Here is a 12,519-nt window from a genome sequence, read left to right on the forward strand (position 1 = left end):
CTGTAAAAACCCACATTAGTACCCTGGATTTATCTCCCAATGTCATCAGCCAGCTCAGTTTATGTTATAAATACCTGGGATTGGAACGTGAAGACAGGCGCGTGCAGAAAGGAGCGCTCTGGGGGCTCAATCCCTCTATGTTAATCAAAGATGGCCCCTCAAAATTAATTAATCCTCTGTCATATTTATTATACTATTACTGTTGCCTCAAATCTCTTGATATCTAGACAGTTTTGGGGCGACAGACCTTCAGCAGAGCAGTTATTAGAATAAAAGATGAGGAATCTATCAAGTTTATCAAGCATGAAACCATATAATATTTCCGCTTTGTTTAAATCCAGTGTGTGTAAAGTTTTTTATAGTTAATTACGTGTTGGACTTGATTTTAACAGCATGTTTACGTTATATTTAACTTCAGTATTTGGACTAACTGGAAGAACACAAACATTTATTTGCTTTATTTATCTTTTCGCCTTTCAGCTTTAACCTTATTTATCATTTTCATGTGAACCATCAAATGCTCTTTAAAAAGTATTTTCCTGGCTCCTTTCTTTTAAAACAAATCATAAAAAACATTGAAAAGTCCCACAGAATTTATTCTTAGCATTAGCTTACACAAGCTAGCTGAGTCTGCTTCGGATTACAGACTGGCTTTGTCTTGTTTCTACATAACTGTGTCTACAAACCTTTAGTATTAAGCAAGAATTTCAAACCTGCCACTGTTACAGTAAAAGTACGTGATGAAGTACTGTATCTTTACAGTACACTTTAGCCCTAGGATAAAATAAACATTTCCAGAGAAATGTACTGCTATTGCTGGGAAATATCCCTATGAGTGATTTAATTTCTTTTACAGACACTTGATCAAGTTTTGTTTCAAGCCTGGACAGTTTAATCACATTTAATCAAAGAGACGCCTGGGGGCAGGTGAGGCAAGGAATTGCTCAAGCAGGCAAGAAGGAAGCAGTCTTGTTAATTTTTAAAGGCAAATTCAAGGAGCAGAAAGGTGTGAAGGTGCATAATGACTTAGTGTGGATGTGATGTATAAGAGTCCAAATGTCAGATTAAAGAATAGACACCTTTTATTCTAATGTCCCATTAAAAAGGACAAAATGAAACAGAATTTAAGTCTCGACATGTCATTAATCTTCAGTCAAAAGCAGATGAGAATAAGAAGACGACTCTGTTTTATCTGGCACAGATGCTTTAGATGATATTATCACTGCTGTTTCTGAGTCTAACATTGGAGTCAAATTACACCTTTGTGTGTATTTGTGGATAATAAAACCTTACACTCTCACTACAGTTGGCTCCTTGAACCTCAAATCACCAGTGTTTTAGGCCCAGAGAGTTGTGTATTGACTGGACAAACACCGTCACCAACGCTGAAGCTGTGTAAGGCTGCATAATACAGCTAAACCCCAGAATTGGCCAATACCTGAAAAAAACAGAGAATAACAGTAAGTAAGAACACATTTAGTACTGTCTGTACTTTTAATGTGCTGCTGCTGTGTTGTTGAATAAGTGACTGCTGCAGGGTAAATAACGTTCTTCTCTGGGTTTCGTGCCTTGAGCGCTGATGTCATTGGGTGCTGAGCTGTGCCAGTCTGCAGTAGTACAGCTGAAAATTACAGGGCATCACCAACTACATGGATACAGTGCAAGAACAACAAAACAAAGTTCCCTTTGAATCCATCACCGTCTGTTGACATTGAATATTTCTTTCTCAAAACAGGCAGAAGAACACACAGAGTGAGGACTTTTATGAGGACGGTCACAATAACAAACAGTTATAAAAATAGCAAAGAGAAAAAATGCTGGAAACTATTTTTGTTGCAACATCCTCCAAGTGCTATAAATAGAAGTCTGAGTATTAATGACACATGGAAAGAATGAAACAGAGTGTTAATACGATGACGATGACAAGGATTTGTGTCAGTTTCCTTTAGTTTGTGAACAGCAGTGCTGAGCTGCAGTAAAACACAGATTAGACATTTAAGTATTTAAAACACCTGGATTTAGTTTTTCTCAATTGGTCTTAGCCTATTAAACATTAACTTACACCCATATTTTTAGTGTTATTATCTGTTTTGAGTGAAACACCCTTCATTTTGTGGTGGACCCTGTGTTCCCACCATGAACAGCAACAGCCACATCAATCACCCACCTCTATCTTCCTTTACTTCCTGTCCTCTTTCAGCTGACTAATGAATGCAGAACATTTCCGTGTGTACGGACATGGATCACCTGCACCACATGCTGCGTAGACAGTGAAATTATTGCAATCCTGGATGAAGACCGGCAACAATATGGAGAAATCTTACCTTCCGCTCTCTGGGATGTGGGACCAGATTTTTGGGAGGCCTGGGTGCTTGGCTACGCCTTTAACCTGCGCCCTGGTTGACAGACATTAGTTTCACAATTTGACAGATTGTTGCAACAAAACAGTTAAATGTCAACGTTATCGCTCTGTTTATAGTTGCATTTAAATACCAGAGATGCTCTGAAATTATATTTTTAGAACGATTTCAAACGATTTGAAGATAAACTGCTTTTAAGCCAGATGATCCAATTGAATCCCGTGTTTACAAAACATTTACTATCTGCTCTCTCAAGCTGCAGAACATTTTACAACATCATCAACATCAATCATTTACATACTTTCATCATCGTCGTCCTTGTGCGTTCTTGTTTTTTCTCTCTTATGCTTCTTTTTTGCCACTTTCCCTTCAAATCTTCTCACTTTGTCCTTTTGTCTGTGTGCATGTGTTAATAGCTGAGATGAGGGTTATCATGCATCTTGGCTGAGCAACTTGATTGGTCACAGTTCAGCGGTGAAGCTTCAAATGAAGTGGAAGTACAGTCTGGCAGGGATGGCTGCCTCTTCCATCTGTGTTACCTGTGTCTCTGGTGGCTGCAAAGAGCACAAATTATCCATAGATACTTAAGCCTGAACTTAATGGGATCATGCTCAAAGGACTAAGCACACAGAGCTGCAGTCTTACTGCCTCACTCAGAAAGCACTATATGCACAGTGGCACGTTTGGACAGGGTGCAGCATACCAAGGTCTAAAACTGGGTTGGAAAATAGTTTTCGTTTTCTTAATAGCGTATGAGAATAGAGACATTCTTCTGCATAAACGCCACATTTCAACATCTGATATGTTTAGCAGAGTGGCCCCATCTCAAAGCCCCCAGAATGCTGAGCATTTTCTTGATCTGGGTTGAGCTCAAGAGGAAGGCATGCAGACCTGATCCCGGGGTCACCACACTTAAAAGCCGATGTGGACAGCAGCCAGTCGAGTGACGACGCTGCCCCAGTGAGAGACTGACTCACTGAGGTTGCCTGCATGTATGTCTTCTTGTTTGTCCTCATCTGAGTCAGGCAGTCCGGAGCAGGACATCAGGGAGTGACTCAGGTTCTGAGGTATGAACTATTTGGTCTTTAAACCTCTTTGCAGAAGGAAACCTCAGCTGGTGGGACGCAGTCCATGAGGCTCGATGGAAGGGAGGAAAGGAAAAGCAGGTCCATTAACAGGAGCAGCTGCCAGGAAAAAACTGTAGGTGCTGTGAACTTGTGTAGGTTTGGTTTCAGATGTGTGTTTACTTCATTCAATGCACAGTAAAGTAAAAAACAACAACAACAAAAAACAAGAATCTTTTAATTCTGTGTCTTCCAAGACAGTAATAATATAATGAAAGTTTCTTAGAGATTCATCTTCCAGAAACTCCACCACCACACATACCCCACCAAAGAGGGGGTCGAAAAATAGAGCATCATTGAAACAACACAAAAAAAAAAAAAAACCCACAAAAACCTGAACCTTTGAGTTACCAGGTTTAACACAGCAACCGTGGCATGTTTAACACAGCACCAGTACAGTAACTATCTGCCCAGATGCCCATAATAACAGGGTTCCCATCGTAAATTGCCCCCTCCTCCCATTCAGAGAACGATCCACCCTCGTGGCTCAGCAGCCAGGCAGCACATCAGCTCCATAACACTGCTGAACTCCTACCCAGTGAGGTTTCACCAGTGAGGCCACATGGAAAAATTTAACTGGACACTGCGAGGAAGCCCAGCTCTGTGGTCATGGCGGGGGAACATGATTGCATAAACATACGGCAAAGCCTCAAACCAGTTCGCTCGGTGCCCGGTGGTGATGTGACGAGAGGCAGGCTGGGAGGTTTTTATTTAGTGGTGGGGTGTTTGGATCTGAAGGAAAACATTGGTGGTCCTACGTTTTACAGAGGATTGAAAAGGACGTTTATGTGTATGAAGCAGGCCCGGCAGCAGTGACATCCTCTGTCACTGTTTATTAAAAACAGGCCTAATTATCCCAGCCCTCTCCGCCTGTCTGAGCTATTTCAGTCCACCACGAGCAGGTGACCTGTGTCAGAGCCACTGGGTCTGTGTGTTTGTTTGTCGATCACTTTCTAACCTGAGCGTGCCCTCATTAGACAAGCTCTAATACTTCAATTAAAGCCAATGATTAGTGTGTTAGTTCCTGTCAGAGTCTGTAATGGGCCGGTGTCTCTGAGATCGCCAGTGTGCCGCAGCGCAGCTCTTCAGGGGCACATGCAACATGTCATGTCCATCACAGCTGGATCCAAACGCTTTGAAGTGGATTATGGGTATAAGGGAAAATCAATGCTTTTAAACTCTTTGTATCAGACAAGAGACTATATGAACAAATATAAAAGCCTTCCCATCCATTCTTCAACAAAAATAATAAATCATTTATATACTGACTTTAACATATAAGTGTGTGTAATACATTAAATAATGGAAAATTTAAATTTAATGGTAAAACAGGACCTTCTGGCATTTTAATTGTCAGTATGGATCCAAATACTAAATATATAGTGAGATGAAAACAGGTCAAACATCATTAGACATCATTAGACAACCACCAAGAGAAGTGAGAGAATTAAAGCCACATTTAGAGAATCAGAGCTTTTAAAGTCCACTGAATCGAGAATGTGATGTCTATTTATTTTCAAGTCATTGCTGTTTACTTTTTAAGTTAAGCTAGAAAACTTTCTCGAGACATCATTTTGAGAAAGAGACTCATTCGCCAAACTGATATACAACTCCAGTATTTTGATTGTCTTCCTTTGTGTCCCTCCATCACAGTTAAATAAGCTCATCAGTGCCAAGATAGAAAAAAAAATCTGCTATCTGTTCCTCATCGTGTTTTTTTTTCCTCTTCTTTCAATCTGCTGAACTAATTTGCATGTCATTATCCCGCCGTCTGTGAAATGAAATGTGGAATTATTTACACTGTGGCAGAAACGAGGAGTGAAAGTAATCCGTCTTCCATGAGAGAGAATTGAATTAGAAATGCAAATTGTTAAAATAATTACACTTAGGGGGAAAGAAAACTGCAACTATCCGGCTCTGTTTGTGTTGCTAATGGCATCATCCAGAATAAATATGATGGTATTAATCTGTTTTTATTTTTCTTTTCATGTTGTGCTTCTCTCTGAACTGGTTTCCATAAAAAGAGAGTTCATTAACTGGCATGTGTTTGTAAAAGTAAACCTAACAACGGCGTGTTTTTTAACAGATTGGTGTGAGAATCACTTTGAATTCTCCGCACAGATGTTTCCTCCAGACTGACTGCATCAAAGCCAAAACAGATGCCAGCATCGCAGTCAGCGCAATCATAATAAATCTGAGTGATCATAGCGCATATGGAGACTTGTCATGGTCATTTTAGTGATTTGAAGTTTGAAAAAAACTAAAAAACAGAAGGCAAAATATACGAGAAATGTTTACTGATGTATAAAATGATGTTTTTATGTTGGTATTACTTTCATCATTAAGATCAGACAATGATTAATGCAGTGAAAATATAGTATAATACAACTAATTGTACTTTAACACATTTATTGGAGTAGAAAGAGCAGTACTTATAGTGTAAATATATGTACAGTACTTGGGTCTCCTGCATCATTTGCTGTAGCTGCAATTAATCTCATAATAAAAACACAATTTTAATACATAAATAAACAAACAGTACAGTATGATTTCTTCAGCCTATTTGGTGTTTGAGGCTATACACAGGATGGAATAAGGGTATGGTAAAAAAGTTTATTTAAAGGATCATTACCCTCAAATCAACAATTAAAAAAGAATATTACAACAAAAGAGTTATTTCTAGTTTTGCTGTGTGTCTGAGTCTTGTCATCGTTAGCAGGAAGGTCACTCTGCTAAATGTAAATTAAACTAGTCTTAAAATGAAAACTTCCTGTATGGTCCTATAGAAAACGGTGACACTAATATCTGTATATTATCTTTTAAAATTGATTGAGACAAACATTACTCTCACTTTAACACCATGACCGGTTGTCACTTGCGTTTTTCTTTCTACTAATAGAACCAACATGTGTGTCTGTGTTTGTGTGACAGAGACGAACCTCGGTCCATGTTTGGACAGGCCTGTTAGAAAGTCTAGCAGAAAAGCTAACGGCTGCTTTTTGCTTTTTCAGGTGGAACCACAGACGTCAGACAGAGACGTCGGCCTCCTGCACCCACTGCTGCGTCCTGTGCTGATCGTGCTGATTCATTTTCATATTTATATAAATGATAAATGATGCTTTAAAAATATCAGTCTGATATCGGACGCACTGTGAGCGAACCTCCTTAAATATATTGTATTACATATCAACTTGACATTTAGGAAACTAGCAACTTCCACTGACAACAACAACAACAAGAAAACACATGTAGTTTCCGACATACAGTATTTTCCCTCCAGGTTACTTTTTCTGAAGAGGTTAAACCTCCTGATGACAGAAATCTACACCAACACTCACACTTTGTCATTTTCTCTCTCTTTCAATTTCTTTCCCACCCACACAAACACACAAACACAACAGGGAGCTGAGATAATCCTCTCCGAGCAGCCGCGGTGATGACACAGCCTGGTGGGTGGTCTGAATGGTCAACAACCAGCGACACCAAAGGTGACGTGAATCAACAGGCAGCTTCTCTCACTAAGGTGTCATCTTTTATTTTATTTAAAACATTTTCTAGTTCTCTTCAACAATAATAAACTCAATATTTTGGGGCTTGAATCTGACTTTTATCAGCTAAAACAAGACATTTGAAGACTTTTAAAAACCGTGATTAGTTTACACAAACTAAAGAATCACTTAAAAAACAAAAAGCAGATTAATGAGAAGCTGGTGCAGCCTGATCCAGGTTCATGACAGCATTTTAAAGTGCTTTTTGTTGGATGGATCACATCAGAGTTGGAACAATAGATAGAGACTAAAGGATCCTCTCAATAATCATTTTTCTCTCCCTGACGTCTCCTGACCCTCCTCCAACTCCAAGGACTTACTGCTTTTTCTCAGTCTGTTTCCATGCACATCCTGGCCCATGTCAAATCCCTCATGGCTAAAACCTACCCCTAGTAAATCTCTTAGCGCAGCTTGTCAAATGGTGAACTGCACATGTGTTATGTCTCCTGGAGTAAGTGGCAGTCTGCGTGTTTAACCGGAGACACGGCCTTAGGACAACAAGTCCTCCTCCTGCAGCGCTGTCACCTCACAGCTCTAGAACACGTCGTGCTGTCAGTCTGTCTGTGGATGAATCCCCGGGGATTGTCAGAAAGACAAGACGAGTGTGAGATATGTGTCGGGTGCAAAAGTCAGGTTACACGTCCTGCAGGGTTTTGCGGAAGCTCTCAGCTGCAAAGGAGAGATTTTCACATGGAGCGAGTTTTGTTGCATACATACAGTTTAACGACATGCTCTGTGTCTGTGCTGTGTCTGTGAACACACATGGTCAGTCATGCATCCTAAAGAAGCTGAAGAGCGACAGACAATTGAGTTTGGAGCTGTTTTATTCGTAGACATCGCCTTTTTATGTCTTTATCTGTGTATCGGAGCGGTACATTTCTCTGTCTGGGTGTTTAACTGTTGTTTTGCATACCTTTGTGGTTGTTTGTGTCATTGTTTTGTCTCTTTGTGGTTGTGTTTTGCATCTTCTCAGGCTCATTTTGCATCTCTGTGGATGTTTTGTGGTCATTCTGTGTCTCTTTATTATTTGTAGACATGTTGCATCTTGTTCAGGCCATTTCACAGTTTGTGGTCTTTAGTGATCGTTTTGTTTCTCTTCGTTGCTTCTTTATCTCTTTTCGTATTTGTTTTATGTCTTTGGTTTTTTGTGGTGGTTTGGTGACTCCTCCACATTCAAAAATGCTTCAGTGATCGTGATACTTTATAGCTTTAGTTCTCTCTGCCCCATCATTAGATCAATCTTCATGTTGTTCAGCGTAAATGAGTCATAAAAGGATGCAGCCAATTGAGTCAACATCTCACAGAGCTCAACAGTGCCATGTGTCATTGCCCATTCATTGTGTGTACCTACACTGTCCCCGAGGACTCCTTTTAACAAGGTGTGGGGGGGATACCTGATCTATCCTGTGCTTTAAGTGGTTAACTCTCAGGTTACGTTCTCCACTGGGGGTGAAGCTCCTGCGTTTTGTTCCCTGTTTTCCCACAGAACCTCAGAGCAGACAGGCCTCGGTACGTTCTGTCCTACATGAAACGCTGGAAACCGGACACTCCTCTCTCCTCGATCCAGGCCAAAGGGATCGGAGCACGCAGGGAGATCATCTTTCAACTCCCACGTCTGACCCTGGGTTTACCTGAAAGAGCCACGGCAGGTTCGGGCCTGTCAGTGCTCTACTGCAGATGCTGCAGGAGTAGCTGCTTCTGCAGCTCAGGTAGTTTTATTTGCAGCCTTTACAGTCCTGTCTTCATCTCATCTTCGTTTTTAGAAATGTTCTCTGGAAGTATTTAAGCACTGAATTCATTCTCAGACACATCTCAGGATTTTCCTTGTTTTGATTTATTCACGTCTTTAGTGTTTAGTGCTCTTTTCCCTGCAGCTCATATAAGTCACTTTTATCTTTTGGAAATTTCAGTATCATAGTATTTATAATTCTTTATTCATTTCCAGAAACATTATTTCTTTAACACAAGTTCTGAACAGAATCATAGAGTCGTGTACTGTGGAGCAGAGATGTTGTACTTTTTGTCGGCTTCATGTGTTTACAGTTAATCGATCTAAATATTTGAAGTTAGATTGTTTAGTTGCTGTAGTTTAAGTCATTTCACATTGGAAAACACTACATACAGCTAAAAACTGTCAAAATAAAAGAGTGTGGGTGAGTTCAGCTCGTGGTTCAACAGGTGTTTTCACCATCAGACGTTTCAGGTTCAGCACCAACCCTGCTGCTGCTTCTCCTTTAGCGTCTTCAGCCTCGATCTGCTGCGAACACACCGTCACCTTTAGCTTAGTTTAGTTGGACACCTCCAAAAACCCCGACATCAGCTGCTAATATGTGTCACCATATGTTATGCAATAATAAGATGTTTTCATCAAACACATCTATGAAACTATGATGAATTTTCCTGTTTATGGTTTTTGACAATCAGAACTGCGGCTAATAATTTAACCACCTTTTTATTTCCCACTGCATCAGTGCTGACATTGCATGTAGTGGATTTACAGCCTGTGATCTGCTTTTGTTCAGGCAGGAGGAACCTAATGAGCCCCCCTGGCGTGGAACCAAAAGTCTGGTTCTTGATATAAAGGAGGAATCTTATGGTTCAGCACAATGGGGATGTTTTATTTTCCGGTGGAGATGCAGACACACAGGATCTGGAGTATGTGGGTGTTTTTGTGTGTGTGTTTGTGCATAAGCTAACATTAACAGGTGTTAAAAGCTGTAATGCTTGAGTCCAGAACAGAATCAGGACCAGGAACAGTGTCCAAAATAAGACCACATTTCTGTCTATTTAATATCTGTGAAATCAGGTTTGTCATGTTAACATTGTAAACAATACACCTGCAATACATGATTATTTTAACACTGTCATCATGAGCATATTAGCATGTTGGCCTAAAGTGAACTGCTGGTCGCTGGTCTCTTAATCTTGTTTAGGTCTCGTTGTATAATCTCTTTTACACTATAACCATGAAGCTGCTGTTTTTGCAAATTATAATTTTAAACCCACCAAACAATTGGTTATGAAAAAATGGAAACAGTCTGTAAAATCTCAAACTGATGATTATGCATAAGTGGTGAGAGGAAGAAGGAGCTCCCTAGTTTGGAAACTTAATGTACTTAATCTACGTGGAGTAAAGTTTTTATTCTCCTGCCACAGTGTTGAATAAAAAACTGTTCTCGTGTGTTCTAGATACTGTTCTAGATACAAATCAGCAGCAGTGCCTCATAATTTAATGCCAAGTTGACAGACCATCCTTTTAAACCTATGATTGACAAAAACCAAAGCAACATTCGCTTTGGTTTTTGGTTTCCTATCAGTTCATCCTGGGGATAAACTGAAAAGAAGCATCACATGTAGTTGTTTAAGTATGCATCTAAATCTGTTTAATGGTACACCTACAAATCAAAAGCACTCAGGCTTCAATTAACCAGTGGGGTACTGCACCATAATTTCTCCCTCCTACAAAAACAAAGATACCATACACCCCCACTGCCGGGCACAAAGCCACACCATGGATCACTAAAGTGCCCCAGAAGCTGTAAACTCCAGCATGAACTCATTGTGGATGAACATCAGGATTCTTGGTTTCCCTCTTTAAGTGCTGCTTGTTCCTGCTAATGGGCTGCAGACAGGGCAGAGGAGTACATGGGAAACATGCTTGTTAATTCATCGTATAGCAGGATTTCTATAGGCTTTCACTTACAAACAAAGGGGGGTGAAAACAAAACCAACTGGCTCTTTCTTTGGTAACGAAGCACAATGCTCACTGTGAACAGGGCTGTACAGTAGGGATGTTAGTGAAACCGTCTGACAGCCAGGATGGATGGATATTCCACTGTGGCTTCTGAGTAAATAAAGTATTTTCATATGTTTTCAGACGTCTTAACTGTAGCTAGCTTCACTAATCGCTAACAAATTTGGGTTAGGGCTGCGTCTTTGTATCCAAAGCCAAAAACACAAGAGTTACTGTAAGCATCAATCTAACATTACATCAAATGAGAAGTATTTCATCAACTAATTAGTTGGTTACAGTTTACATTCGGAAAATGCCTTTTTAAATACACGTTCCACTTTTAGTATTTTCCCGCTGTATGGGATACCAGTCTTGGAAACCCAGAATCCCAATGTTGGCCATTACAGCTTTATTAAAACAGTGGGTTGTCCTCATCCTCAAAAGCTCTTTTTTTTTTTTACATTAAACAAGAAACATATTTAAAAATAACTACAAAGAGGCTGGATAGTGTAGAGCGGGGTTCGAATCCCGGCTGTGGCCTACCTCCAGAAGGGGCCCTTAGGCAAGCTAGCTACAGCTGCTGTGGACAGTAACTACGCTGTGACTGAAACAAAACTATAAAGCTGCAAGCTGCAAAACTCACATTTAGGGTTAATGCACCAACAAATCACATATTTGTCTCCAGTTTATACTTAAACATGCTTTTAGATGTTTCCTAAATAAGAAGCTCAGGTTAGAGATGTCCCACAGATGAGCTCCATTTACTCTTTTTGTAACCTTGAACCAGGGCTTAGATGCATAACAGGAGATAATCCTGGGGACGGACACTGATGTGATGCTATGTTGCATCATCAAACAACAGATCCAGATTGAGATGTCTGTTTTGGGAAGTGTTTAAATCACCTGTGACGTGTCCAGAGGATACAGTTCGAAGCTACCACCCCTGAGTCAGTCTGTTGACAGTGAAAACATGCTTGTTGATCTCAGTTCTCCCGTGGGTGCTGGTCTTGTTGTGTGGGACGAAGTCTGAGCTCCAGAAAAGCCGGGTCAGTGACCTCAACCATCAGCCTGAAGCTGAAGGGATTTCCCAGCATATAAACAAAGGTACGACCCCTTCGAGGTCACACATACACATATATTATGTCTACAGACAAGTGTCCAGAACAAATCCTCCAGCACGATTTAGATAATCTCCATCCCATTATTGTTACTGCAACAATGTCGTCCAGGTAACTGTAGTTTACCTATGTGCCGTTTGAAAATCGTCTGCTAAATGTAAATTGAAACTGGTTCAGCAGTACATTAAATTAAATTAAATAAAACATGAACTATAGGTGACATAATTAGAATTTTAGTAAATAGGATAAAAGGCTTAAATGATATTAATATAAAACATGATGATCAAGTTTATCGTCAGCAAACTGAGCAAAACCACAAATTATCACCTTGAGCTGTGGAAACTACTTTTATTAATATTTTCTCACATTTTATTCAATTTTTTATCAGCAGTTCAGTCAAAAATTTAAATAATATTCGCAGCCAACCAGCTATTTTAGTCCAATAGGAAAAACTATTCCCAAATCCAGAGCCTTCCAGTGAATTCATCACAATAAACTAATTGGTTTCTGCTTTATCTTCTAGTTTCATTGTGCAAAATTCGCATTGTCGTATCAGTGCACTTCATTATGTTTCACTCTGTTAGCTGTCAATCAGCTGCTGCACACACAAAGAAGCTGAAAATGTGGGTGTCTGCT

Source organism: Anabas testudineus, chromosome 11 (assembly GCF_900324465.2).
Source record: "Anabas testudineus chromosome 11, fAnaTes1.2, whole genome shotgun sequence".
NCBI lineage: Eukaryota > Metazoa > Chordata > Actinopteri > Anabantiformes > Anabantidae > Anabas > Anabas testudineus.